Source organism: Pseudophryne corroboree, chromosome 8 (genome assembly GCF_028390025.1).
Source record: "Pseudophryne corroboree isolate aPseCor3 chromosome 8, aPseCor3.hap2, whole genome shotgun sequence".
Lineage (NCBI taxonomy): Eukaryota > Metazoa > Chordata > Amphibia > Anura > Myobatrachidae > Pseudophryne > Pseudophryne corroboree.
The window spans coordinates 61,132,748-61,159,151 of record NC_086451.1 but is presented as its reverse complement, the minus strand read 5'-3'; the positions used below and the strand labels follow the sequence as shown (position 1 = coordinate 61,159,151).

General features: G+C 46.6%; 1 long non-coding RNA gene across 5 annotated transcripts in view; it reads right to left on the bottom strand.

The window, feature by feature from the left end:
* LOC134947490 (uncharacterized) overlaps positions 1-26,404 on the bottom strand; it is a 162,646-nt gene that overhangs the window by 23,730 nt on the left and 112,512 nt on the right. For 3 of the 5 annotated variants that reach the window (XR_010182579.1, XR_010182577.1, XR_010182578.1), the window contains one exon: positions 12,376-12,473. This is a non-coding gene — a long non-coding RNA (uncharacterized LOC134947490). Of the gene's footprint in view, positions 1-12,375; positions 12,474-12,539; positions 12,749-26,404 lie in introns of those variants that run through there. The other 2 variants (XR_010182581.1, XR_010182580.1) reach the window with 1 other exon arrangement.

The window sequence follows — 26,404 nt, the reverse complement described above, 5'->3', positions numbered from 1 at the left end:
GTCCGGCTGCAGTAGTGATATATATATATTTTTTATATCATTATCATCCAGTCTATATTAGCAGCAGACGCAGTACGGTAGTCCACGGCTGTAGCTACCTCTGTGTCGGCAGTCGCTCGTCCATCCATAATTGTATACCACCTACCTGTGGTGTTTTTTTTTTTCTATCTTCTTGATACTAGTAGCTTACTTTAGGAGTCTGCAGTGCTGACAGTGTCCAGCAGGTCCGTCATTATATAATATATACCTGTCCGGCTGCAGTAGTGATATATATATATTTTTTATATCATTATCATCCAGTCTATATTAGCAGCAGACGCAGTACGGTAGTCCACGGCTGTAGCTACCTCTGTGTCGGCAGTCGCTCGTCCATCCATAATTGTATACCACCTACCTGTTGTGTTTTTTTTCTTTTCTATCTTCTTGATACTAGTAGCTTACTTTAGGAGTCTGCAGTGCTGACAGTGTCCAGCAGGTCCGTCATTATATAATATATACCTGTCCGGCTGCAGTAGTGATATATATATTTTTTTTATATCATTATCATCCAGTCTATATTAGCAGCAGACGCAGTACGGTAGTCCACGGCTGTAGCTACCTCTGTGTCGGCAGTCGCTCGTCCATCCATAATTGTATACCACCTACCTGTGGTGTTTTTTTTTCTTTCTATCTTCTTGATACTAGTAGCTTACTTTAGGAGTCTGCAGTGCTGACAGTGTCCAGCAGGTCCGTCATTATATAATATATACCTGTCCGGCTGCAGTAGTGATATATATATATTTTTTATATCATTATCATCCAGTCTATATTAGCAGCAGACGCAGTACGGTAGTCCACGGCTGTAGCTACCTCTGTGTCGGCAGTCGCTCGTCCATCCATAAGTATACTAGTATCCATCCATCTCCATTGTTTACCTGAGGTGCCTTTTAGTTGTGCCTATTAAAATATGGAGAACAAAAATGTTGAGGTTCCAAAAATAGGGAAAGATCAAGATCGACTTCCACCTCGTGCTGAAGCTGCTGCCGCTAGTCATGGCCGAGACGATGAAATGCCATCAACGTCGTCTGCCAAGGCCGATGCCCAATGTCATAGTACAGAGCATGTAAAATCCAAAACACCAAATAGTAAAAAAAGGACTCAAAAATCTAAAATAAAATTGTCGGAGGAGAAGCGTAAACTTGCCAATATGCCATTTACCACACGGAGTGGCAAGGAACGGCTGAGGCCCTGGCCTATGTTCATGGCTAGTGGTTCAGCTTCACATGAGGATGGAAGCACTCAGCCTCTCGCTAGAAAAATGAAAAGACTCAAGCTGGCAAAAGCACAGCAAAGAACTGTGCGTTCTTCGAAATCACAAATCCACAAGGAGAGTCCAATTGTGTCGTTTGCGATGCCTGACCTTCCCAACACTGGACGTGAAGAGCATGCGCCTTCCACCATTTGCACGTCCCCTGCAAGTGCTGGAAGGAGCACCCGCAGTCCAGTTCCTGATAGTCAGATTGAAGATGTCAGTGTTGAAGTACACCAGGATGAGGAGGATATGGGTGTTGCTGGCGCTGGGGAGGAAATTGACCAGGAGGATTCTGATGGTGAGGTGGTTTGTTTAAGTCAGGCACCCGGGGAGACACCTGTTGTCCGTGGGAGGAATAGGGCCATTGACATGCCTGGTGAAAATACCAAAAAAATCAGCTCTTCGGTGTGGAAGTATTTCAACAGAAATGCGGACAACATTTGTCAAGCCGTGTGTTGCCTTTGTCAAGCTGTAATAAGTAGGGGTAAGGACGTAAACCACCTCGGAACATCCTCCCTTATACGTCACCTGCAGCGCATTCATCATAAGTCAGTGACAAGTTCAAAAACTTTGGGCGACAGCGGAAGCAGTCCACTGACCAGTAAATCCCTTCCTCTTGTAACCAAGCTCACGCAAACCACCCCACCAACTCCCTCAGTGTCAATTTCCTCCTTCCCCAGGAATGCCAATAGTCCTGCAGGCCATGTCACTGGCAATTCTGACGAGTCCTCTCCTGCCTGGGATTCCTCCGATGCATCCTTGCGTGTAACGCCTACTGCTGCTGGCGCTGCTGTTGTTGCTGCTGGGAGTCGATGGTCATCCCAGAGGGGAAGTCGTAAGACCACTTTTACTACTTCCACCAAGCAATTGACTGTCCAACAGCCCTTTGCGAGGAAGATGAAATATCACAGCAGTCATCCTGCTGCAAAGCGGATAACTGAGGCCTTGGCATCCTGGGCGGTGAGAAACGTGGTTCCGTTATCCACCATTACTGCAGAGCCAACTAGAGACTTGTTGGAGGTACTGTGTCCCCGGTACCAAATACCATCTAGGTTCCATTTCTCTAGGCAGGCGATACCGAAAATGTACACAGACCTCAGAAAAAGACTCACCAGTGTCCTAAAAAATGCAGTTGTACCCAATGTCCACTTAACCACGGACATGTGGACAAGTGGAGCAGGGCAGGCTCAGGACTATATGACTGTGACAGCCCACTGGGTAGATGTATGGACTCCCGCCGCAAGAACAGCAGCGGCGGCACCAGTAGCAGCATCTCGCAAACGCCAACTCTTTCCTAGGCAGGCTACGCTTTGTATCACCGCTTTCCAGAATACGCACACAGCTGAAAACCTCTTACGGCAACTGAGGAAGATCATCGCGGAATGGCTTACCCCAATTGGACTCTCCTGTGGATTTGTGGCATCGGACAACGCCAGCAATATTGTGTGTGCATTAAATCTGGGCAAATTCCAGCACGTCCCATGTTTTGCACATACCTTGAATTTGGTGGTGCAGAATTATTTAAAAAACGACAGGGGTGTGCAAGAGATGCTGTCGGTGGCCAGAAGAATTGCGGGACACTTTCGGCATACAGGCACCACGTACAGAAGACTGGAGCACCACCAAAAACGCCTGAACCTGCCCTGCCATCATCTGAAGCAAGAAGTGGTAACGAGGTGGAATTCAACCCTCTATATGCTTCAGAGGTTGGAGGAGCAGCAAAAGGCCATTCAAGCCTATACAACTGAGCACGATATAGGAGGTGGAATGCACCTGTCTCAAGCGCAGTGGAGAATGATTTCAACGTTGTGCAAGGTTCTGCAACCTTTTGAACTTGCCACACGTGAAGTCAGTTCAGACACTGCCAGCCTGAGTCGGGTCATTCCCCTCATCAGGCTTTTGCAGAAGAAGCTGGAGACATTGAAGGAGGAGCTAACACAGAGCGATTCCGCTAGGCATGTGGGACTTGTGGATGGAGCCCTTAATTCGCTTAACAAGGATTCACGGGTGGTCAATCTGTTGAAATCAGAGCAATACATTTTGGCCACCGTGCTCGATCCTAGATTTAAAACCTACCTTGGATCTCTCTTTCCGGCAGACACAAGTCTGCTGGGGTTCAAAGAACTGCTGGTGACAAAATTGTCAAGTCAAGCGGAACGCGACCTGTCAACATCTCCTCCTTCACATTCTCCCGCAACTGGGGGTGCGAGGAAAAGGCTCAGAATTCCGAGCCCACCCGCTGGCGGTGATGCAGGGCAGTCTGGAGCGACTGCTGATGCTGACATCTGGTCCGGACTGAAGGACCTGACAATGATTACGGACATGTCGTCTACTGTCACTGCATATGATTCTCTCCCCATTGAAAGAATGGTGGAGGATTATATGAGTGACCGCATCCAAGTAGGCACGTCTGACAGTCCGTACTTATACTGGCAGGAAAAAGAGGCAATTTGGAGGCCCTTGCACAAACTGGCTTTATTCTACCTAAGTTGCCCTCCCACAAGTGTGTACTCCGAAAGAGTGTTTAGTGCCGCCGCTCACCTTGTCAGCAATCGGCGTACGAGGTTACATCCAGAAAATGTGGAGAAGATGATGTTCATTAAAATGAATTATAATCAATTCCTCCGTGGAGACATTCACCAGCAGCAACTGCCTCCACAAAGTACACAGGGAGCTGAGATGGTGGATTCCAGTGGGGACGAATTGATAATCTGTGAGGAGGGGGATGTACACGGTGATATATCGGAGGATGATGATGAGGTGGACATCTTGCCTCTGTAGAGCCAGTTTGTGCAAGGAGAGATGAGTTGCTTCTTTTTTGGTGGGGGTCCAAACCAACCCGTCATTTCAGTCACAGTCGTGTGGCAGACCCTGTCACTGAAATGATGGGTTGGTTAAAGTGTGCATGTCCTGTTTATACAACATAAGGGTGGGTGGGAGGGCCCAAGGACAATTCCATCTTGCACCTCTTTTTTCTTTAATTTTTCTTTGCGTCATCTGCTGTTTGGGGAGTAGTTTTTGGAAGGGCCATCCTGCGTGACACTGCAGTGCCACTCCTAGATGGGCCAGGTGTTTGTGTCGGCCACTTGGGTCGCTTATCTTAGTCACACAGCTACCTCATTGCGCCTCTTTTTTTCTTTGCGTCATGTGCTGTTTGGGGGGGGGGTTTTTTGGAAGGGCCATCCTGCGTGACACTGCAGTGCCACTCCTAGATGGGCCAGGTGTTTGTGTCGGCCACTTGGGTCACTTATCTTAGTCACACAGCTACCTCATTGCGCCTCTTTTTTTCTTTGCGTCATGTGCTGTTTGGGGGGTGTTTTTTGGAAGGGCCATCCTGCGTGACACTGCAGTGCCACTCCTAGATGGGCCAGGTGTTTGTGTCGGCCACTAGGGTCGCTTATCTTAGTCACACAGCTACCTCATTGCGCATCTTTTTTTTCTTCTTTGCGTCATGTGCTGTTTGGGGAGTAGTTTTTTGAAGGGCCATCCTGCGTGACACTGCAGTGCCACTCCTAGATGGGCCAGGTGTTTGTGTCGGCCACTAGGGTCGCTTAGCTTAGTCACACAGCTACCTCATTGCGCCTCTTTTTTTCTTTGCGTCCTGTGCTGTTTGGGGGGTGTTTTTTGGAAGGGCCATCCTGCGTGACACTGCAGTGCCACTCCTAGATGGGCCAGGTGTTTGTGTCGGCCACTAGGGTCGCTTAGCTTACTCACACAGCTACCTCATTGCGCCTCTTTTTTTTCTTCTTTGCGTCATGTGCTGTTTGGGGAGTAGTTTTTTGAAGGGCCATCCTGCGTGACACTGCAGTGCCACTCCTAGATGGGCCAGGTGTTTGTGTCGGCCACTTGGGTCGCTGAGCTTAGTCATCCAGCGACCTCGGTGCAAATTTTAGGACTAAAAATAATATTGTGAGGTGTGAGGTGTTCAGAATAGACTGAAAATGAGTGGAAATTATGGTTATTGAGGTTAATAATACTTTGGGATCAAAATGACCCCCAAATTCTATGATTTAAGCTGTTTTTTAGGGTTTTTTAAAAAAAACACCCGAATCCAAAACACACCCGAATCCGACAAAAAAAATTCGGTGAGGTTTTGCCAAAACGCGTTCGAACCCAAAACACGGCCGCGGAACCGAACCCAAAACCAAAACACAAAACCCGAAAAATTTCCGGTGCTCATCACTACTATTTTATAGACCTTATTAATGAACAGGGACATCTCTTTATATTTGCACATATTTTCTGTACACCTATGCTAGAAACAAGTTGTGATATCAAGGTTTTGAGGCATTAAAGGCTTTCTGTAAATCAAGCTACTATTTCCCCCCCCTGTTTAATGTAAGAGTCTCTTGATGTAGCTTACAAGGGATCGCTCAATACACGCTGCCTGCGTTTATCTGTCTCTGCCTCTCTGCCTGCACACACATCTAGAAGATCAGGCTCCAATAACTCATGCTGATGCTGGGGAACCAGATGGCCTAGTTAATAGGGCTCAAAGTAGTAAATCTCCCTTATTGCTGTTTTCTCTCAAAGCCTCACTACTAAAGCTGCGTCCAACCTTGGTGCTTCCAGCACAACGTGAATCTACAATGTAAAAGCGCCCTTCAATCGCTGCCATTCAGATTGTCCGATTTTCTTTTCCGCAGCAAAGAATAATGAAACACGCAGGAGCATCTTGCAGGAAGGAAATTCGCAGACATGTTTTATATCAGTTTTTCTTTATGTATTAGCAAAAATTTGAGGCACTCTCCACTGAACTATAATTGTTTTGGGGGTTTATCTGATAATAATAATCTAAACAAGCACAATGACACACAATATACACATATATAACCATTTATTCAGCGATATCAGCTGTTACGTTCCTGATCCGTGTTATCTCCTGGCTGCGTGCATTCCCACCCTTTCATTACAGTCTCCCCAGGGATAATACTGTGCCTTCAGCAGAGACCATGGTATTACATGTACCTTGGCACCAGCTGCAGTTACCCTGCACAATGCAAGAGGGGGTCAGAGGGCCCCAAATAATGCCACACTGCAGCTCATGCTTTATCTGAGGGTCTGTAATTAACATTGAGCTGTTTACCTCTAAAACAATGGCCCTCATTCCGAGTCGTTCGCTCTGTATTTTTCATCGCATCGCAGTGAAATTCCGCTTAGTGCGCATGCGCAATATTCGCACTGCGACTGCGCCAAGTATCTTTGCTATGAAGATAGTATTTTTACTCACGGCTTTTTCATCGCTCCGGTGATCGTAATGTGATTGACAGGAAATGGGTGTTACTGGGCGGAAACATGGCGTTTTATGGGCGTGTGGCTGAAAACGCTACCGTTTCCGGAAAAAACGCAGGAGTGGCCGGAGAAACGGGGGAGTGGTTGGGCGAACGCTGGGTGTGTTTGTGACGTCAAACCAGGAACGACAAGCACTGAACTGATCGCACAGGCAGAGTAAGTGTGGAGCTACTCTAAAACTGCTAAGTAGTTTGTGATCGCAATATTGCGAATACATCGGTCGCAATTTTAAGATGCTAAGATACACTCCCAGTAGGCGGCGGCTTAGCGTGTGTAACTCTGCTAAATTCGCCTTGCGACCGATCAACTCGGAATGAGGGCCAATGTGTGGACAGAGGGGGCGCCAGTAACATCGGCAAGTAAGTGTTTACCGCACAACATAAACACATGTATAGTGTGTCTGGGACAAACATTTGTAGGTGTATCTGCCTGTTCTTAGGTATTCCGTTTCTATGTCACGTTTACTGGCGGGAAGAGTTGTGATGAAGACACAAATCAGATAAACTGCTACGTATGCAGAACCGGCTCAGGTTCTCCTACCAGACGTAATGTATTGCAGAATGTTGCAGGAGAAATGTCAGAAGGTTGCGCTAAATTCAGGGTAACTAGCTGTGCAAACCCAAGTTACCTTTTTCAATATACTGAATGATAATAATAATAATAATAATAATAATAATGTTTGGAAGGTAAAAAATACAGAAAATAAGAATGTATTTGTGGTATTCACTTCATGAAAAAATACAATCCGCTGGAAGCTGTGGTAGGTTTCTGCGTCTCCCAGTGTACTTTGTAGAGGTTAGCGCAGTTAGTAAATAATTATAATATAAATATGCACTCAATAGAACTAATTTCCCCCAAGCCACTGCTGGTGCACAAAGTGTACATTCTGCAAGCAGCATAGGCCAACGCACCTAAACTCAGCCGGGATCAGTATGAGATCCCGGAGCATGGGATCCTGGCGCCCAAACTACCAATGCCGGGATTCTGATTTTGCAGAATCTGACAGGGGTGAGTAAGGGGTCTTCTCCCCAACCCCCTAACCCTAACCTCCCCCTTGGTGCCTAACCCTAACCTCCCCCTGGAGGTGCCTAAACCTAACACTCCCCCCGCAGCCTAACCCTCAAGGGGGGTGCTTAACCCTAACCACACCTCCCCGCTGCCTAACCCTCCGGGACACAGCCTAACCCTAATCCTCCCCCCGTAGCCTAAACCTAACCCCCCCTCCCTCGGCTTACCTGTGGTGTGCAGTGGTCTGCCCTCGTTCGGGATGCCGGCTGTCGGTATTCCGGCGCCGGAATATCGACAGCCGGGATCCTGACTGCTTCCCACTCAGCCAGCAAATCAGCACCTGGCTTATTAAGGGAAGTTTAAATCCTCCTGGTTGCCTTGGTGGCACATTTATCTTGCTAGCACTGCAACACATACAAGTTCAGCCACAAAGCTAATTGCAGGGCAGGTGACAGTATTGACTGGTGATCATGTTAATTGGATGTTATTTGCATTAAAATACACATGCATAGATGTCTATTGATATTTTCTGATGGACAGAGGCAGGAAAAAAGATTCCCATTTGGGCTAAAGCAACAATCTGTTCACTTCATACTTGCCTACTTTTGAAAAAACATTATAGGGAGATTGTGAAAGTAACACCTATCAGCCTGGACATGTTCTCAGAGCCAGCCTTAGCTATAGGCAGGCTAGGCATTTGCCTAGGGCATCCAAGCATGTCTAGGGTCATCCAAGCATGTCCCTGCAGTATCTCATGCTGGAAGGGACAGTCTGCAAACTATCTGTTACTTTCTAAATGTATTTAATCAGTACTTGTATACACTGCTGTTTACATTTGTCAAATAGAATGCACACTGTCCCTTGAACTCCCTCCAACATGCTTGAATGCCCCTGACTTGTGAGACCTTAGACAGCAGAAGCCAAGGCCTGTAACTGCAATTCCTGGACCTGTGACATTTTCACTGACTATATAAGGTTATTACTGGATGGCTCCTTATGATACCACATGTGTATTGTGGAAGACTGCTCCACATAAATCTGACATCACCTATACTGCTTGTGCACATGGGGGAGGGGGACCCTGCTATCCTGCGTCCCTTATCCCTGTGCAAACCCCAGGTGTCTGCAGGGATATAACATGGGCAGTGTTCTCCCCACACTTTATTTCTCAGTAAGTCCATGCCGTAAAAAAATTCCCATGCCATCCAGCACTGTAACGTGGTCAGTAAGTTGCGTTGCGCTATTTCTGTAACATCAATGCAGTGTGACTTTCAGATGTGTCAGACTGGAGAGCAGAGCATATTGCTCCCACAGTATAAAATAAAAGGCATGCAGTTGCTGGGAGTAACAGACACCAGCAAACACACTGAACAGTGAAGAGAATGGACAGTTACTACATGTTTGACACTGGTCTTTCTGTATAACCAGGAAGTATGGCAGTATCTGGACTCAGTGTCGGACTGGGGCATGTAGGGCCCACCGGGGAATGCAGTGGTAGAGGCCCATGTTTAGGGGTGTGGCCAGTCTGCAGAGGGGGTGTGGCCTGCCACCACATTGGTTTGACTAACCAATAGAAAGTGCAACATCTGGGCTCCTTCATTAAATTCAGTTGCTGTATGCATGATAATGTACCAGATTAATAACAACAATGCACTATAGAAAATACACCATAGTCCAGTATAAGGTAACATATGTATAATTCAGGTGCAGTCTGGAATCTGATCCTTAGAGCAGGAGGTGGGCCCCCAGGCAGTGGGGCCCACCGGTGGTTTCCCCTGTACCGTTGTGGGCCAGTCCAAGCCTGTCTGGACTTTGCTGCCATCTGTGTCCAACCAGCAAGCTAAAATAAAAGATGAGGCTTGCAAAGGACGGCATACCCTGTGAGGTCACATCCCTTGTACGGGTGCCCCTTTAATGGGTGCGAGTGCAAGCACTCAACCATCCTGCCACCTCATCTCACAAAACGCAGTCACGGATCTAGGGAGCTGAATCGGCGCACACACTGATTGCAAGCACACCAGCAAGCAAAAGTAAGTTTTATTTAAAATAAAGCTACTAGCATTACTAATGTGGGGCATATGTGTAAGATGAATTGCTGCGTGGAATTATGTGTATTATGGGCATTACTGATGTGGGGCATATGTGTAAGGTGCATTACTGTGTGGAATTATGTGTATTATGGGGGTCATTCTGAGTTGATCGCTCGCTACGGATTTTCACAGAACGGGGCTAATCTGCGCATGCGTATGCACCACAATGTGCAGGCACGTCGTACAAGTACAAAGAGCTTTGTGGTATTGCACAGGTTCTAGCGACGCTTCCAGTCGCACTGGCGGACGCACCGGGGGGTTACCCTGTGGGCCAGTTCAACCCTGCATAATGCCCCACAGTAATGCCCATAGGCCCTCATTCCGAGTTGATCGCTCGCTAGTTACTTTTAGCAGACGTGCAAACGCATAGTCGCCGCCCACGGGGGAGTGTATTTTTTTGCTTTGCAGGAGTGCGAACGCCTGTGCAGCCGAGCGGGTACAAACACATTTTGTGTAGAACAAGACCAGCCCTGTAGTTACTTATTCCGTGCGATGATTGCAGCGACGAAGGTCCCAGAATTGACGTCAGATACCCGCCCTGCAAACGACTGGACACGCCTGCGTTTTTCCAAACACTACCTGAAAACGGTCAGTTGATGCCCATAAACTCCCACTTCCTGTCAATCTCCTTCGCGATCGGCGGTGCGAATGGAATCGTCACTAGAAGCAGTGCAAAACAACGATGCTTTTTGTACCCGTACGCCACGTGTGCGCATTGCACCCCATACGCATGCGTAGTTTTGCAGTTTTTTTAAATGATCGCTACGCAGCAAACATCGGCAGCTAGCGATCAACTCAGAATGACCCCCGTTAGTCACTGATGACCCACACCTGCTGCATATGCTAGTGATACAGTTAGATGTGGACTGCACATATGCATGTAAATGTGTTATATTCATGTGGGGTGATTTCCTGCTTATGGTCAGATGCAAAATCGCAAATGTGTTCAAATCTTCATAAGCCCCTAAACTGTCTTAACATACTTCTCACTTCTATTGAAGCAATAGCTACTTTTAAGTGACCCAAGGTCACTGTCCACTATTCCTTCCATAAATGCCACTCAAATTGCACAAAGTAAGTTTATTACAGTAGTATTTGCATACGAAACTTGCAAAGGCGAGAGTTAAATGCTGCTTTGTGATGTCATAAGCCTATGTTTGCACAAATATTTTCCGTAAGTACGCACTTGGATTTGTAAGCTGTCAGACAGAATGCAGCCCATGCTTGAGGAGTGTTGCTAATTGAAATGACTGCACTTTATATTTACCCACAGGCTTATCTTTTTTTTAAAAAATTGCACATTGCATTATTGGTATCAAGGTATAAACCCATGTTCTGTTCATATTTTATTTTTCATTTTTGCACTTTTGTGAACTAGCTTTTTTGTGTGCTCTTAAGGACTAGTGTGCTTTATGGTTTTTCATGTACATTATACAGTACATATTGCTAATTTGTACCAAAAGCTGTGAATATATGTGTTCTTCTACAAGAACAAATGAGTGCTTTCGTTTTGTCTCATTCTAAATCTGTAGCCTGTTACAACCGAATATATATATATATATATATATATATATATACCCTCCAACTGTACCTTTTTGGCAGGTACAGTACCTTTTTTTAATGGTCTGTACCGGCCAAAAAGGGCTTTGTACCAATTTTTGACTCTCCAAATTAACATTGAAAGGACAGGGGGCGTGGCCTTGCCCCTTTTACACGTGGCCACACCCCCTTTCCTAATTGGTACCGGTTTTCATGTGTAAAATGTTGGAGGGTATGTATATAAATATATATATATATAAATACACACACACACACACACACACACACACACACACACATATGGAGATCCACTGCACTCACCATTCCCAGCAGAGGGCTGCACTCACGTACTCCCCACCCCTAGGTTGGGGTGCGGTGGGCTGTGACCACCGAACTCAAATATACATATACAGAGAACTCTGCACTCTCCTAAGCAGCTTCATTCACCTTTAGTACACCTCTGAATAAACAATGGGGTTTTGGTTTATGAATTGTACAATGCATGTAAGCTTGCGGCCCACTCCACGGGACCCCATTTCACCGCAAGTCCTACTCTATCACATAAACTTTCACATAGATTTTATAGAAACCTGGCAACTGCTGTCTCATAGGGGGAAATGTGCTTACCTGGTTTAAAGCTTACCTGTCACACTTATGGCTTTTAAAAGGTAAGACAGTCACCAACACAACTACACAAGCTTTAAACCAGGTACGCCACTTCCATTCACAGCCAGAATCTCTCAGGATCCATTCTGTGAGTTTTTCTGAGGAGGTTTTCATTGCGTTGTGATTGTCAAATCAGCTTTATACTTTTTTGAAGTATTTTATATATGGGCTAATATAATACCTGAATCAGAAATAATCCTGATTGTAAGATCTGGATATCTTATTCAGGCAGTGCGTCAAAATCTGACTGCAAGCATTCTTAAAGGGAACCTCAATCAATAGTCCCTATAAGGAGCTCCACAAAGGAGTCTCAACTAATTATCTTTAAGGCAGAAGTTTATATCTAGGACCATTAGGATTCCTAAAAGGAACCGCCAAGAAAGCTCCTATCAGGAGCTAACTTAAGAGAATCTTTTTCTATCATTATATCCAAGGTTGTGATTCTCTACACATAAATCTATCAATGGCAAATAAGCCTGTTTTACATACCTGTTACCCCTGATGAAGTTGATAAGACGAAACGCGTTGGTTTGGCAGTCAGGAGTTTCCAGCATAGTTTGTGAAGATACCCCGTTTTGAGCTCGCATCTTGAAAAAGGTGAGGGAGTATATTGAGTTAAAGACCACACAACAAACTTACTGGTTATCCTTTATTGTTATCATTTTAAAATACATCTTTGTAAACACTGTACGATGAATTTTATGTGAAAACTGTATTTGTTCAAACATGTGTTATTAAAACAATTTTTTACTAATTGGCCTTGGGCCTCTTGTTTGGGTGACCATCTTGGTGAGGGGTGTCTGTTACAGGTTCCCAGACACAAATCTTCTCCAGTATTCAATTCTGACTCATGGAAACAACACTGGAAGAATCATTGTAGATACATCCTTATTTAGCGCACTTGGGAAACTGTTTTTATTTTATATATATATATATATATATATATATATATATACACAAAATACATCAGACTTAACCTAAGAACTGAATCAGAGGGACATTCTAGTTAGTGATGTACAATACAGAGAGCATTCTTGTGAATTCTCTACAATTTAGATAGCATCCTAGTGACAGCAGTGCAATCATTCATGTGGCCTTTAGACAACTGTTACAGCATCCCAGTAACTTCTATACAATACAGAGGTTATTCTACTGACCTACATGCAATAGAGAGAGCCAGCACAGGTCAAGTATCCCATATCCAGAATGCTTGGAACCAGGAGCATTCCGGAAATGGAATTTTTCTGTATAACAGAATACCTGTTATCCAGACGGGTCCTAGGGTCCGTGGCGGGTCCCCAGTAACCATGCAGTTACACATTAGCATGACTGGATGGCTGGCGACCTAGAGACAAGCAGAAGATATCCCCTTCTCTTTCAAATTGTGTTCATAAACAAACACATTGAAATGGCCAGGATCATCCTCTGCCTAAACAGGACATTTAATCCTCCACATTGCTGGAAGGTCCATTTTATCAGCAGCCAAGTAGCCTACTCAGCATGGGAATTTAACTGCGTACCGTTGGAACTACTATGGGGACCTATGGAGATTTAAATGTGGCAATGCTGGATCACCCCCCACCACCTCCATCACCCATCCCACACATGCACACCTCTCCGAGGCCTCCTCTACCCAAGCGATTCTCTCAGAATGTGTACCATTAGCCCAGGAAGGTGCCAGCATGGCCCCACTCTGATGAAACATTCTACTGTACACTCCCCACCCTTAGTAGATTGTAGAGTGGAAAGCCAGGTCCCTACTCAAATTAATGGGAGTTTACAAAAAAGCACGAAATTATTTGGACTATGCGAGAACATCCAGATTAGAAGCTAACACATGGCACCAGTGCAGTATGGCAGGAATTCTAAATGTACCACCCAGCCGCCTGAGGTTTAGGTGGTGTAATGGCACTGTGGTAAATAAACAACTTTGCAGTGTTATTGGTACATATATACAGTGGCGTAACTACAGAGGGTGCAGGAGATGCAACTGTGATGGTCGCTACCGCTGGGGGGTCCCTGCCACTTGAGGGGCCTCAAGGCCCAGCAAGAATCACTCTGCACGCTTTTGAATTTATTTATTTATTATTTTAATTAATACTGCCGCACTCTGGGTTCGGGGTCCGGCAGTTTACATCCTGGGAAGGAGGGAGGCAGGCGGGACTCAGGATGCGGGGAGCAGGGTGCAGTGCCGCCCTCAGTGTGTGACCTGTGGTGCCACTTGAGAGAACCCGGAAGCGTAAAGTATCTGCAGTAGCGCCGGTGGTGCTGTACAGATGACAGAGAGTTAGTGTTTGGATAGTACCAAAGCAGCCACACAGACCCGCTGATAGTGAGCCCCCCTCTCCCCTACCATCAGTCCGTATGTCTGGCTATCTATGCCCTGGTGTTCTGTCTGTCAGTGCCACCCCACATCTGTCTGTCTGTCCATCTATCTATCTATGCCCCCATGTGGTGCTATGGGGGAATAGATAGACCCCATCCGTCTAGCCATCTATGCCAGCCCCCCGTTCGTCTGTCATCTATCCATCTATGCCCCGATATGGTGCTCTGTCCGTCCATTTATGCCCCCCATGTCTATACGTCTGTCCTTCTATTCCCCATATGGTGCTCTGTCGTCCTTCCGTCTGTCCATCTACGCCCCTCCATCCATCTATCCATCTGTGCTTCATATGGTGCTCCCTCCGTCTATGCTGGCCCTGTCCATCCATCTATGTCCCCCGTTAGTCCATCCATGACCCCATATGGTGCTCTGTCTGTCCGTCCATGCCCCTGTCCATCCGTCCTGTGCTGTAGTCAGGTAGTGTCTTTCCTGCTCGCTCCTCCTTCCTCTCTCACTCTCTCTCTCTCCCTAACACTCTCTCTCTTGTGCCTCTCTCTCTCTCTTCCTCACACTGTCTCTCTCTCCCTCACTTTCGTCCTGACACTCTCTCTGACACTATCTCTCTCTCTTACTCTCTCTCTTTCTCTGACACTCTCTCTCTCTCTCTCTGACACTCTGCTTGACACACCCTCCCCCTCCTTCCTTGACACTGTCACTCACTGTCTCTGGCACTGTCTCTCTTCCTCTCTTTCTCCCTGGCACAGCCTCTCTCTCCCTGACACTGTCTCTCTCACTGACACCCTGTATCTCACTGTCCCTCCCTCTTTCTCTCCCTGAAATTCTCTCTCACTCTCTCTTGCTCCCCTCTTTCTCTCTTACTCCCACCCTGACACTCTCTCTCACCTCCGCTCACGCTCCCCCCTTTCTCTCTCTCTCTGATACCCTCTCTCTGTCTCTATGATGCCCTCTCTCCCCGCTTATCCCTTTCACTCTTTTTCTCCCTGGCACCCTCTCTCTCTTCCCCGCTCTTCTCTCTCCTTCTCTCATTCCCTCTTTTTTTCATGAAAACCTCTTCTTTTTACTCCTCTGTCTGATTCTCTCCCACTGACACCCTCTTTCTTTCTCACTCCCCTCTCTCTCCTGCCCCCCTAAGGGGCATTGCAGTGACAATGGCGAGTGGGTGGGGGCTTTCAAGATTTTGCTATGGGGCCCACAAACTTCTAGTTATGCCCCTGTGTGTGTATATCTATATACTCAACATGAATGCAATTCTTCTTACACATGATATAAACCAGGAAATGTAGGATGCATGTTTAGGAGGGACACATCGCTGCCAGATTATAATAGCAGCATTTGGGGAGACTGCACAGGGCCCATGGCTGTACAAGGAACAGTTCTTCTACAATCCCATGTAATTGCGGGGTTAACAGGGGATTAAGTAAAAGTGGGTCAGGAGTGTGCGATATAGTCCAGGGAAGCTGGGGAGGCGTTCTTGCTCGTTATTTGCAACATAAAATCATGAGGTTTCATGTTCACATTTATTTGGGACTAGGCTCTTGGGTGAATGTCTTAAAGCAAATTCAAGCTCAAACCTGATCTCTCCCCGGCTCTCCTCACTCGTACCTCCAACTGTCTTTCTGTTATCTCCTCCTGGATGTCCCAGCGCTTTCTTAAACTCAACATGTCCAAGACTGAGCTGATCATCTTCCCTCCCTCCCGCATAACTCACATCTTCCCTCACCTACCACAATCTCATTATCCATTGATGGCACTACTATAGCCCCTCTAGCCCCTCCTCTAGCCCCCAAGTGCACTGTCTTGGCGTAATCCTTGACTCCTCCCTCTCCTTCAAACCACACATTCAGCACCTCTCATAAACTTGGCATTTTCATCTCTAAAACATTTCCAGGATCAGACCCTTTCTCACACAGGATGCCACCAAGACCATTATCCACTCACTGATTATTTCCAGACTGGATTACTGTAATCTCCTCCTAACTGGCCTCCCTGACAAATACCTCTCTCCACTCCAATCTATCCTCAGTGCTTCAGCCCGGCTCATCTTCCTCACCAAATGCACTGCATCCGCCTCTCCTCTCCTACTAGACCTTCACTGGCTTCCCTTCCCTTCCAGAATCCAATTCAAACTTCACACACTCACTTACTAAGCACTCACCCACTCCTCTCCCAGTGACATCTCTGACCTTATCTCCCTTTACTTTCCCACCCGTCCTCTTTGCTCTGCAAATGCACGCCAACTCTCCTGTCTTCTGATTACTTCCTCCCACTCCTATCTCCAAGAGTTTTCACGTGCTGCTCCCTTACTCTGGAATTCTTTACCTCTCCCCCTCAGACCTCGCTACAAAACTTCAAACGGGCTTTCAAGACTCACTTCTTCACCAAACCCAGCCAAATCTCATCCTAACCCCCTGTCCCACGCTCGGTCTACCCCATCTGTGTCACCCCTGTCGGTCTGCCCCTCCCCTTTAGAATGTAAGCTCTCACAAGCAGGGCCCTCTTCCCTCATGTGATTATTCTTTTTTTACTTAATAATCCTCAACTGCCCAAATCCTACAGTTCTCGGCCACCTTGATACTTATCTCTATGTTGTCTACTGGTGTAGTTATGCTTAGTTACCCTGTACTTGTCCTATATTGTCTTCAACTGTAAGTCACTGCTTTCCTGTTTTGCTTATGTGCATATGTACTCTGTAATTGGGCGCTGCGGAACCCTTGTGTCACCATATAAATAAAGGATAATAATAATAATAATAATGAAATATTGGGGGCGTGGCCTGGAGTAGCTGGATACAGGCAGCATTTTTCCTAGAGATGAGCAGGTTCGGTTCCTCGGAATCCGAACCCGCCCGAACTTCAGTTTTTTTTACACGGGTCCGAGCGACTCGGATCTTCCCGCCTTGCTCGGTTAACCCGAGCGCGCCCGAACGTCATCATCACGCTGTCGGATTCTCGCGAGGCTCGGATTCTATCGCGAGACTCGGATTCTATATAAGGAGCCGCGCGTCGCCGCCATTTTTCACACGTACATTGAGATTCATAGGGAGAGGACGTGTCTGGCGTCCTCTCCGTTTATAGAGATTCGAGAAGAGAGTGAGACAGAGAGAGACACAGTAGTAATTTGGGGAGCATTAGGAGGAGTACTACTACTACTAGTACTTGCTGAAGTGATAGAGAGAGATAGTGTGACTGTATTATCTGACTTGTGGGGGAGACACTGACAGTGGGGAGCAGTTAGAGTCTGAGAGCAGGACTCAGGACTCAGGAGTACATATAACGTACAGTGCACACTTTTGCTGCCAGAGTGCCAGCCACACTGCCATTGTTTGTGACCACACTGACCACCAGTATAATATATATTGTGATTGTCTGCTTAGGACTCAGGAGTACTACTTGCAAGTTGCTGATAGTGTGACCAGTGACCTGACCACCAGTTTAATAATCACCACCAGTTTATGAGTTTAATATATATTATATATATATATATATATATATATATATAATTGTATATAATATATATATAATATTGTATACCACCTAGCACCTACCCGTGTTTTTTTTTTTTTCTTTCTTCTTTATACATACTACTATAGTAGCTTACTGTAGCAGTCTGCGGTGCTGCTGAGCTGACAGTGTCCAGCAGGTCCGTCATCAGTCATTACATAATAAATATATAATATATACCTGTCCGGCTGCAGTACTAGTGATATGTTAGGGTCTCCTGCCCTGTGCTGCCACGTCGTCATGGCAACCGGGAGACAAGTGCTAGTGGAGTAACCTGAGCGCAGCTGATACTCCGGTTCGGGTCTTTTGCTGTGCAGTGGTTATAGGCTCTGTGCACGGCAGGGGATCCGGTGCTGGTTTTTGTGCTCACAACCTGTGAGGTCTGAGTGGGGCGTGGACAGCACCTGCTTTATAAGGCCTCTTTTCAGGGTAAGCAGATGCTGCTGAATCTTTGTTGGTTAGTCAGTTCATGAAAGTTAGCCAGTACTGTGTAGCTTTGTATTTGTTTGTTGCTTACTGCAAATAGGCCTGGGGATTTGGTATTACACTCTGCCAATCCAGACCTAGCAGTAAGACTGGAGTCAGTCGTTTAGCTTGCTGGGGTTCTGTTACTACTCTGTGAACTTAGCAAGTTTGCGGCTGTATTCTAAGACTTGCCTGTCTAATCCTGTCTCACTGTGCTAGGTGTCAGGGGTCAGTTTAGTGGCAGTAAGCTAAAACCTGTGCACTGCAAGTGAGAAATAGGATTGTGGAGACTCTCCTTGTGTCTATCATTCCATCTCTGACCAAGGAGTTTACTGCCACACCCGTTGGTAACCCTTTAGGGTTTTGCTGTTGCCCTTAGCAACAGCATTTCGGGTTCTCTACGTATTAAAACACAACATCTTGCTTTTTCCATCTGTGCAGTTCTAATACAAGGGAGATACCCAGTTCCTTAGCCTCTGGGCTTCTCTGTTCACTTTGTGTGTATTTTGTTACCCTATTACCTTCTGTGTACGTTATGTCATATTCCCCAGTTTGTCTGTGAGTCCATTTGTTTTGCATAACAGTTCAAACACCAGTACATTCCTGCAGACACTGGAGTGCATAACAGTTCTGACACCAGTACTTTCCTGCAGGCACTGGTGTGCATAACATATTCAGCAGCCCAATACTCCTGTTGAAATTTTGTGGGAATATGGAGAATACCCCTCAAAATACGTTGCAACAGGTGGTCGATCAGGTGCAGGTCCTGACTCGACAATTTAATGATTTGTCCATTAAAATGCACACCTCCCAGGCTGCTGGCGGAGCTCCCGCAGCAGCAGCACCTGCAGGGGTTAAGGAGCCGAAAGTAAATCTCCCGGATCGTTTTTCTGGAGATCGCTCGCAGTTCTTTTGTTTCAAGGAGAGCTGCAAGCTATACTTCCGGCTTAGGCCTCAGTCTTCTGGGTCGGAGATTCAGCGGGTGGGCATAGTGATTTCCTTGCTACAAGGAGACCCACAGGTCTGGGCATATGGGTTGCAGCCTGACTGTCCGTCGCTTAAAAGTGTTGATGCTTTTTTTACGGCACTGGGCATGTTGTATGATGACCCTGACAAGACGGCCTCAGCGGAGGCTCAGATTTCGATCCTTAAGCAAGGGCGAAGGCCAGTTGAGGTTTACTGTACGGAGTTTCGGAGGTTGGCCCATGATACCCAGTGGAATGACCCAGCCCTGAGACACCAGTACCGAAGAGGTCTTTCTAACCAGATAAAGGACCAACTGGTACAATATCCCTTGCCTGATAGCTTGGATCAGCTCATGCAGTTATCCATCCGGGTGGATAGACGGCTGAGAGAGCGTAGGCTTGAAAGGGAGACTGAGATTTCCTTCCTTCCCAAGGGAACCTCAGACTCTGAGGAATTTTCTGAGGAGCCTATGCAGATTGGGGCTACCCGCCTCTCCTCGCGTGAGAAGACGCGGAGGAGACAGCAGGGGTTGTGTTTGTACTGTGGGAATAAAGGTCATGTGGTAGTATCATGCCCAGAAAAGCCGGAAAACTTCAGGGCCTGAGGGTGATGGGAAATATCCTGTCAGGCCAGAAGTCAGAATTTCCCAAGAAGACTTTTATCATTCCGGTGACCTTGAAGATCCTCGGTCAAACTGTCAAGACTGAGGCCTTTGTGGACAGTGGGGCCGACGGGGTTTTTATGGACCGCCAATTCGCCCTGAAACACTCTGTTCCCTTAGTACCCTTGGCATCGGAAATTGAGATCTGTGGGTTAAACGGGGAACCATTATCCCAAGGTAAAATTACCTCTTGCACTAGCCAGATTTCTTTGTTTATTGGAGCCACACACTCTGAAAAATTGTCCTTTTATGTGACTGTCTGTACTTTTGCCCCATTGGTGTTGGGGTTACCCTGGTTAAGGGCCCACAATCCTCAATTTGACTGGGTCTCTGGGGAGATTCTTAGTTGGGGTACTGATTGTTTCAGGAGTTGCTTGAGCCTTCCAGTCAGGCTCTCGCAGCTAAGTTTGCCAGGATTGCCAGGGTGTTATGCAGATTTTGCGGACGTGTTCTCCAAAAAAGTTGCAGAGGTACTACCTCCCCATCGCCCCTATGACTGTGCCATTGATTTGTTGCCAAATGCTAAGCTTCCCAAGAGCAGGTTGTACTCCCTGTCACGTCCTGAGACTCAGGCTATGGCAGAGTACATTCAGGAGAACTTGGCTAAGGGATTTATCAGACCTTCACAGTCTCCAGTTGGGTCGGGGTTCTTCTTCGTGGGTAAAAAGGACGGTTCGTTGCGACCCTGCATCGACTTCAGGGAATTGAACCGTATCACGATTAAAAACTCATACCCACTGCCTCTCATTTCGGTCTTGTTTGACCAGCTTCGTACTGCCACCATTTTTTCTAAGATTGACCTACGCGGTGCGTACAATCTAATCCGAATAAGAGAGGGGGATGAATGGAAGACTGCCTTTAATACCCACTCAGGGCATTATGAATATTTGGTGATGCCTTTTGGGCTCTGTAATGCCCCGGCAGTCTTCCAGGATTTCATGAATGATGTGCTCAGGGAATATTTGGATAGATTCTTAGTTGTATACTTAGATGACATCCTAATCTTCTCCCATTCCCTGGAGGAACATCGGAAGCATGTACGCTTAGTCCTCCAGAAACTCAGAGACCACCGGCTTGGGGCGAAGCTGGAGAAGTGCGAATTTGAAGTTCAGCAAATCGCATTTCTAGGATATATTATCTCCCCAGAAGGTTTCCAAATGGAGGGTTCCAAGGTACAGGCAGTCCTGGATTGGGTGCAGCCCACTAGTTTGAAGGCGCTTCAGCGTTTCCTGGGCTTTGCAAATTTTTATAGACGATTTATCGCTGGATTTTCGTCTATAGTGGCGCCCTTGGTGGCACTCACTAAGAAAGGGGCGGATGTTGCTCACTGGTCTTGTGAGGCTAAAGCGGCTTTTGCCCGTCTCAAAAGGGCATTTGTTTCGGCCAAGGTGCTGCGACACCCAGATCCAGAGCGTCCTTTTGTGGTGGAGGTGGATGCCTCTGAGATGGGTATTGGGGCAGTGCTTTCTCAGATGGGAGTGTCTGATAATCGCCTTCATCCCTGTGCTTACTTTTCCCGTAAATTTTCGCCTGCCGAGATGAATTATGACGTGGGTAACCGGGAATTGTTGGCTATTAAGGATGCACTCGAGGAGTGGAGACACTGGCTTGAGGGGGCTAAGTTTGTGGTCTCAATTCTCACTGACCATAAGAATCTGGCATATTTAGAGTCAGCGAAGCGTCTCAATGCCAGGCAGGCACGATGGGCTTTGTTTTTTGCTCGCTTTAATTTTTTGATAACATATCGCCCTGGGTCAAAAAACATCAAGGCTGATGCGCTCTCGCGGAGTTTTGCTCCAATCCAGGAGACCACCGAGGAGCCGTTGCCCATTGTTTCCCCATCATGTATTAAAGTGGGCATTACCCAGGACCTCTTATCATTAGTCCTTAGAGCACAGGAGCAGGCTCCTCCAGACCTTCCGGTAGGTCTTTTGTTTGTGCCTCCTAGGTTAAGACAGCGAGTGTTCCTGGAATTCCATGCCAAGAAGTCGGCAGGTCACCCGGGTATTGCCAGAACTCGGGAGTTGCTATCTAGGGCGGTGTGGTGGCCCTCGGTGGCTAAGGATGTGGATCAGTGGGTTCGGGCATGTGACATCTGTGCCCGAAATAAGACTCCTAGAGGGGTTCCTGTTGGCCCATTACATCCACTCTCTATCCCATCTAAGCCATGGACCCACATTTCAATGGATTTTGTGGTGGACTTGCCCAAATCCTCGGGGATGACAGCCATCTGGGTTGTCGTTGACAGGTTTTCGAAGATGGCGCACTTCGTTCCACTGGTTGGGCTGCCATCAGCCAGACGCCTGTCTGATTTATTTATGCTGCATGTTGTGCGTCTCCACGGGTTGCCACTTGATGTGGTCTCTGACCGCGGATCCCAGTTTGTGGCCAAATTCTGGAGGGCATTTTGTTCCGATCTCCAGATTTCTGTCAGCTTGTCGTCAGGCTACCATCCGCAGTCTAATGGGCAGACTGAAAGGGTGAACCAGTCCTTGGAGCAGTTCCTCAGGTGTTATGTCTCCAAGTGTCAGACTGACTGGGTTGCTCATCTGTCCATGGCGGAGTTTGCCTATAACAACGCGGCTCACTCTGCTACAGGGATCTCTCCCTTCCTTTGTGTGTATGGGCATCATCCTAAGGCCAATTCTTTTGACCCCCTGGACTCCACGCCTGGTGGTTCCTCTGTGGTTTCGGTCCTTAGAGGTATTTGGCGGAAAGTGAAGAAAGCCCTTGTGTCTGTGTCATTAGTGACCAAAAGGGTTTTTGATAAGCGGAAAAGACCCTGCAGCTTCAAATTAGGAGACTTCGTCTGGTTGTCTACCAAGAATTTGAAGTTGAGACAGCCATCTCATAAGTTAGGGCCCCGGTTCATCGGCCCTTATAAGATCACCAGGGTTATCAATCCGGTGGCATTTCAGTTAGATCTGCCCCGTTCTTTGGGTATCAATAAAACATTTCATTGTTCCCTTTTAAAACGGGCGATTAGTAATCCTTCTTCCAGTGGAAGACCTTCCCCTCTTCTGATACGTGGCCAGAGGGAGTTTGTTGTTGAAAGGATTCTTGACTCCAAGGTGGTTCGGGGTCGGCTGTCATTTTTGGTGCACTGGAAGGGGTATGGCCCGGAGGAGCGGTCGTGGGTGCGCAGTTGTGATCTTCATGCCCCCAGACTGATACGCTCTTTCTTCTCGCAGTTCCCCGATAAACCCGGTGGTAGGGGTTCTTTGACCCCTCGTCAGAGGGGGGGTACTGTTAGGGTCTCCTGCCCTGTGCTGCCACGTCGTCATGGCAACCGGGAGACAAGTGCTAGTGGAGTAACCTGAGCGCAGCTGATACTCCGGTTCGGGTCTTTTGCTGTGCAGTGGTTATAGGCTCTGTGCACGGCAGGGGATCCGGTGCTGGTTTTTGTGCTCACAGTCTGTGAGGTCTGAGTGGGGCGTGGACAGCACCTGCTTTATAAGGCCTCTTTTCAGGGTAAGCAGATGCTGCTGAATCTTTGTTGGTTAGTCAGTTCATGAAAGTTAGCCAGTACTGTGTAGCTTTGTATTTGTTTGTTGCTTACTGCAAATAGGCCTGGGGATTTGGTATTACACTCTGCCAATCCAGACCTAGCAGTAAGACTGGAGTCAGTCGTTTAGCTTGCTGGGGTTCTGTTACTACTCTGTGAACTTAGCAAGTTTGCGGCTGTATTCTAAGACTTGCCTGTCTAATCCTGTCTCACTGTGCTAGGTGTCAGGGGTCAGTTTAGTGGCAGTAAGCTAAAACCTGTGCACTGCAAGTGAGAAATAGGATTGTGGAGACTCTCCTTGTGTCTATCATTCCATCTCTGACCAAGGAGTTTACTGCCACACCCGTTGGTAACCCTTTAGGGTTTTGCTGTTGCCCTTAGCAACAGCATTTCGGGTTCTCTACGTATTAAAACACAACATCTTGCTTTTTCCATCTGTGCAGTTCTAATACAAGGGAGATACCCAGTTCCTTAGCCTCTGGGCTTCTCTGTTCACTTTGTGTGTATTTTGTTACCCTATTACCTTCTGTGTACGTTATGTCATATTCCCCAGTTTGTCTGTGAGTCCATTTGTTTTGCATAACAGTTCAAACACCAGTACATTCCTGCAGACACTGGAGTGCATAACAGTTCTGACACCAGTACTTTCCTGCAGGCACTGGTGTGCATAACATGATATTATATATACATATATATTGATTTCATCTCATTATCATCCAGTCTATATTATCAGCAGACACAGTACGTTAGTCCACGGCTGTAGCTACCTCTGTGTCGGCACTCGGCAGTCCATCCATAATTGTATACCACCTACCCGTGGTTGTTTTTTTTTTCTTTCTTCTTTATACATACTACTATAGTAGCTTACTGTAGCAGTCTGCGGTGCTGCTGAGCTGACAGTGTCCAGCAGGTCCGTCATCAGTCATTACATAATAAATATATAATATATACCTGTCCGGCTGCAGTACTAGTGATATTATATATACATATATATTGATTTCATCTCATTATCATCCAGTCTATATTAGCAGCAGACACAGTACGGTAGTCCACGGCTGTAGCTACCTCTGTGTCGGCACTCGGCAGTCCATCCATAATTGTATACCACCTACCCGTGGTTGTTTTTTTTTTCTTTCTTCTTTATACATACTACTATAGTAGCTTACTGTAGCAGTCTGCGGTGCTGCTGAGCTGACAGTGTCCAGCAGGTCCGTCATCAGTCATTACATAATAAATATATAATATATACCTGTCCGGCTGCAGTACTAGTGATATTATATATACATATATATTGATTTCATCTCATTATCATCCAGTCTATATTAGCAGCAGACACAGTACGGTAGTCCACGGCTGTAGCTACCTCTGTGTCGGCACTCGGCAGTCCATCCATAATTGTATACCACCTACCCGTGGTTGTTTTTTTTTTCTTTCTTCTTTATACATACTACTATAGTAGCTTACTGTAGCAGTCTGCGGTGCTGCTGAGCTGACAGTGTCCAGCAGGTCCGTCATTAGTCATTACATAATAAATATATAATATATACCTGTCCGGCTGCAGTACTAGTGATATTATATATACATATATATTGATTTCATCTCATTATCATCCAGTCTATATTAGCAGCAGACACAGTACGGTAGTCCACGGCTGTAGCTACCTCTGTGTCGGCACTCGGCAGTCCATCCATAATTGTATACCACCTACCCGTGGTTGGTTTTTTTTTCTTTCTTCTTTATACATACTACTATAGTAGCTTACTGTAGCAGTCTGCGGTGCTGCTGAGCTGACAGTGTCCAGCAGGTCCGTCATCAGTCATTACATAATAAATATATAATATATACCTGTCCGGCTGCAGTACTAGTGATATTATATATACATATATATTGATTTCATCTCATTATCATCCAGTCTATATTAGCAGCAGACACAGTACGGTAGTCCACGGCTGTAGCTACCTCTGTGTCGGCACTCGGCAGTCCATCCATAATTGTATACCACCTACCCGTGGTTGTTTTTTTTTTCTTTCTTCTTTATACATACTACTATAGTAGCTTACTGTAGCAGTCTGCGGTGCTGCTGAGCTGACAGTGTCCAGCAGGTCCGTCATCAGTCATTACATAATAAATATATAATATATACCTGTCCGGCTGCAGTACTTGTGATATTATATATACATATATATTGATTTCATCTCATTATCATCCAGTCTATATTAGCAGCAGACACAGTACGGTAGTCCACGGCTGTAGCTACCTCTGTGTCGGCACTCGACAGTCCATCCATAAGTATACTAGTATCCATCCATCTCCATTGTTTACCTGAGGTGCCTTTTAGTTGTGCCTATTAAAATATGGAGAACAAAAATGTTGAGGTTCCAAAATTAGGGAAAGATCAAGATCCACTTCCACCTCGTGCTGAAGCTGCTGCCACTAGTCATGGCCGAGACGATGAAATGCCAGCAACGTCGTCTGCCAAGGCCGATGCCCAATGTCATAGTACAGAGCATGTAAAATCCAAAACACCAAATATCAGTAAAAAAAGGACTCCAAAACCTAAAATAAAATTGTCGGAGGAGAAGCGTAAACTTGCCAATATGCCATTTACCACACGGAGTGGCAAGGAACGGCTGAGGCCCTGGCCTATGTTCATGGCTAGTGGTTCAGCTTCACATGAGGATGGAAGCACTCAGCCTCTCGCTAGAAAAATGAAAAGACTCAAGCTGGCAAAAGCACCGCAAAGAACTGTGCGTTCTTCGAAATCCCAAATCCACAAGGAGAGTCCAATTGTGTCGGTTGCGATGCCTGGCCTTCCCAACACTGGACGTGAAGAGCATGCGCCTTCCACCATTTGCACGCCCCCTGCAAGTGCTGGAAGGAGCACCCGCAGTCCAGTTCCTGATAGTCAGATTGAAGATGTCAGTGTTGAAGTACACCAGGATGAGGAGGATATGGGTGTTGCTGGCGCTGGGGAGGAAATTGACCAGGAGGATTCTGATGGTGAGGTGGTTTGTTTAAGTCAGGCACCCGGGGAGACACCTGTTGTCCGTGGGAGGAATATGGCCATTGACATGCCT